This window comes from Schistocerca piceifrons, chromosome 1 (genome assembly GCF_021461385.2).
Source record: "Schistocerca piceifrons isolate TAMUIC-IGC-003096 chromosome 1, iqSchPice1.1, whole genome shotgun sequence".
Taxonomy (NCBI): Eukaryota; Metazoa; Arthropoda; class Insecta; order Orthoptera; family Acrididae; genus Schistocerca; species Schistocerca piceifrons.
This window is the reverse complement of record NC_060138.1, coordinates 1,136,432,013-1,136,436,428: the sequence shown is the minus strand read 5'-3', so window position 1 is coordinate 1,136,436,428 and position 4,416 is coordinate 1,136,432,013. Positions and strand designations below refer to the sequence as shown.

The 4,416-nt window shown below is 43.2% G+C and overlaps 1 non-coding gene across 1 annotated transcript; it reads left to right on the top strand.

Moving 5' to 3' along the window:
* The first annotated feature begins 542 nt into the window (after positions 1–542).
* On the top strand, positions 543–617 carry Trnap-ugg. Its single transcript has one exon. It is a non-coding gene; the product is annotated as a tRNA-Pro (tRNA).
* The last annotated feature ends 3,799 nt before the right edge of the window (positions 618–4,416 follow it).

Sequence of the window (4,416 nt, the reverse complement as noted above, 5' to 3'; positions counted from 1 at the left end):
TTTTTTGGGGAAGTAGGAAGTTTTGTGTAGAGGGATGAGTAGGGTATGGGATTGGATCTCATGGCGATCAGACGTACTGATATCTGCTCCGCTGAAAATAATAATCATTATTATTCTGATATTTCGGTACCAAAACGTTCGAGAAGCGCCATAAAGTGTTGGACAGAGTTAGTTTTAATGTACGGTGTGAAATTGAGAACTTTTGGTGACATTTTACGTATGAAGATGGTATCTGTTCCCGAAAGAACAGATACCATTGATGACCGTGCAGCTTCACTAGAATGAAATAATTAAATGGAAACACCGACAGATACCATCTTCATATAGTTTAAGGCTACCTGGTCATAGACCTTTTTCTATGCGAATGCGCACGCTTTGCCCGAACTCTTACGGGACTCGTCGGCTTAGTCTGGCGCGAGTAATGAGTAAATGGGCAAATATCTGTTAGGGAACACTATGAATGTAGGTTGTTGACAGTTGGGAATGTGGGTCTCGCGGGAAGCTTGCAAGGGATAAGTCCCTGCAGTCACACTATCCTCTGTGCCCTCGGTGGCTCAGATGGATAGAGCGTCTGCCATGGAAGCAGGAGATTCCGGGTTCGAGTCCCGGTTTGGGCACACATTTTCAACTGTTCCCATTGATCACCAGGTGATCAAAAAGTCAGTATAAATTTGAAAACTGAGTAAATCACGGAATAATGTAGATAGAGGGGTACAAATTGACACACATGCTTGGAATGACATGGGGTTTTATTAGAACCATTTTTGGTTGTATTTTTTTTAATATAAATGTTCAAAAAATATCCGACAGATGGCACTTCATCTGATCAGAATAGCAATAATTAGCATAACAAAGTAAGACAAAGCAAAGATAATGTTCTGTACAGGAAATGCTCAATATGTCCACTATCATTCCTCAACAATAGCTGTAGTCGAGGAATAATGTTGTGGACAGCACTGTAAAGCATGTCCGGAGTTACGGTGAGGCATTGGCGTCGGATGTTGACTTTCAGCATCCCTAGAGATGTCGGTCGATCACGATACACTTGCGACTTCCGATAACCCCAAAGCCAATAATCGCACGGACTAAGGTCTGGGGACCTGGGAGGCCAAGCATGACGAAAGTGGCGGCTGAGCACACGATCACCACCAAACGACGTGCGCAAGAGGTCTTTCACGCGTCTAGCAATATGTGGTGGAGCGCCATCCTGCATAAACATCGTACGTTCCAGCAGGTGTTTATCATCCAGGCTGGGGATGATGCGATTCTGTAACATACCGGCGTACCTCTCACCCGTCACTGTAGCAGTTACAAAACCAGAATCACGCATTTCCTCGAAGAAAAAAATCCCGATAACGGTAGATGTAGTAAATCTAACGAACACCGTGACTTTCTCGTCGTGCAATGGAGTTTCCACGACAGATCTAGGATTTTCGGTAGCCCAAATTCTGCAGTTGTGGGCGTTGACAGACCCTCGGAGCGTGAAATGAGTTTCGTCGGTCCACAACACGTTACTCAACCAATCATTTTCCACCATCTTTTGAACCGTCCACACAGCAAATGCCATCCGCTTCACTAAATCGCCAGGTAACAGTTCATGATGCCGATGGATTTTGTGCGGATAGAATCGGAGGGTACGCCTCAGTGCCAACCAAACAGTAGTGTATGGAATGCCGGTGCGACGTGCGACTGCACGAGCACTGACTTCCCCGTGCATAGACGAACCCGCTACAGTCTCCATTTCTTCCTGAACTGTCTCAGCAGGATTACGCCTAGAGCTCGGTCGGCCACTACGGGGTCTATCGTCTAAACAACCCGTGGCTTCGAACTTCGAAATCATTCTCGCCACAGCTGCATTTTTCAACGGACCTTTACCCGTTCGAATCCCCTTCCTATGGCGATAGGATCGTAACGCTTAACTAGCACATTCCCCATTCTGATAATACAGCTTCAATAAAAGCGCCTTTACAGGTAACGTCAACATGCTGCGACTGCTGGCGCATCTGATTCTCTCTCTCATTACAGCTCCTTTTATACACAATTGTCATGAGCAGTCACTGACGTCTTGCTGTCCAGCGCCATCCGTCGGACATTTTGTGAACTTTTTTTTGTTCTAATAAAACCCCCTGTCATACCAAGCATGTGTGTCTATTTTTACCCCTCCATCTACATTATTTCGTGGTTTATTAAATTTTCAAATTTATACTGACTTTTTGTTCACCTGGTATATCAACAGCTGTCGGCAGCTAAGGGTTTCGATTTAATTATCATTACACTTTATGTAATTACATTCCCGTGGCGTGCTGCTTAGCCGCGAACTTGAACTTTTTGTTACGTGAGACTGATTGTAGCAATATTTGAGCGAGCTATTCTAAAAAAAAAAAAAATCCGTTTGTAAACTTTCAGTGAAGGATAATTAAAAACGTTAATTGGCTACGGTTATGAATGTTGTGTGCGTGTGGACCTTTCAGACTCTGCACAGCTTAGAGTAACGCTTGGTAGGAACTGGTGTGCGCAAGCTTACCGTAATAGAGTAGAATTTTACGGGCATAAATACTTTCATTAACTGTTCCTTCCACCGACAGAGCAATTCTTAGTGAGACTTGGGATTACGAGGTGTACAGCTGCTCTTTCCATTGCTTTCTCCGGCCGAGAACTGCACTTTAGTAACTTCAAGGAGGCGTGCGTGTGAAAAGATTCACCACGAGATGATCAGAAGTTCCCAAAGCGCCACCGCATAAATCGGAGCAATGTTTGAAACTGCTGCCATCAAGTATGACGCAGACACGAGGTGCTCTGTCTACAACTGATTTTAAACGACCAGTGACTGAAGTGCGGCAGACAACGCGTTTTGTAGCCCTGGATTTACACTCGTGTCCTAACCTAATCACAACCTCTTGACGGGAAATGCACCCGAAAAAACGGCGTTCAGAAACCTGCGGCATAAGTATTAATCACGGCGATTAATGCTGACATGTACGAGCAAACTCAAGACATAAAATTCAGTTTCACTGCTAAAGGTGAACTGTAACTCGTCGCTTTTGCTACGCGAGCTGACGATATAGCGACCGGTGAGAAGTCCTGGCCGGAACTCATTTACAGAATATAGGCGACAGAGGCAGATTGCAAACGAAAAAAATGATAGGAAGAAAAATAAAAGCAAAAGGAAGCGAAAAATCATTAAAAATAAGAAAAATGCATTGAAACTAATTATTTGAAAATGTCATTTTATAAAGTTTTAATAATTATAAATGACTCGAAAAGATTCGAACCCATGTCCTACTGCTCTCCAAGTTGTAACTTTGCCATTGCTTTATAGAAGATCTTAGCATTATACTGTTATCTTTATCTACAAACGCAGTTCCAACTATCATTTTCTGCCTTTAAAAAGTTCGATTTCACACGATGTCGTATGTTTATCTCTGTAGGCCGATCTCTGTGACGCATAGACGTGATGGAAAATACTATGCAGAATATTGTGTGGCGGGTAGTCCATTTAAGGCCGCGCACAGACCACAGAGGGCAGTCTTCACCGAGTAAGCCGCTGGGCCAGGCGCCGAGAGCAATAGCTCTTCCACAAGCTTTATCCTTACTGCGGTGTATCCAGGAAGACGGGTCGCAGTCCGACCGCCAGCGACGCCGTATTTGTCTTCCCTGGGGAAGCGGCAGGACTCCAGACCCACCAGTCGGCGTGTGGCCCACTACGCCGTGTCAACAGTTCGGACTTGTAATTAATAGTGCTCGGATTTATATGCACTGAAAAGTAGGAATATATGCATGCATCTATGCATTAAAAATCTGATAAATATGCTCTAAAAACTTTAAAATATGCATATTAAATAAAATTCATTATTTAAACTTTCTCATATCTTTTAATCCTCCTAAAGTAATCTGATTGTACAATTATTCTTAAAATATTAACAAAGTTAATATTAATTAGTGTCTGTTTGTCTCTGTCTATTTTAGCATCAGTTACTTTTATTGCAATAAACATTTAAATATTTTTCACAGTTTTCCGCAAGAAATGATTTCCTTCTATCACTTAAAATGTTTTTATACGAAGAGAAAGATCTCTCTACGTCACACGAAGTCACAGGACAGTACCGAAAAGAGGCTATGTCACTTAGAGAACAACCATTAAGCTAGAATGAAATTTTCACTCTACAGCGGAGTGTGCGCTGATATGAAACTTCCTGGCAGATTAAAACTGTGTGCCGGACCGAGACTTGAACTCGGGACCTTTGCCTTTCGCGGGCAAGTGCTCTACCAACTTTTTAAAATCTCATTTTGTTCGTTTTCGATCATTGTATCTGCTCGGGGGCGGACGTCGCAAGATACCCATTTCAGTTCGTCGTTGATCCATCAACTCAGGTTTTTTATTACAAGGGCTGCTAACCCTCTGACCGAACACGCTGA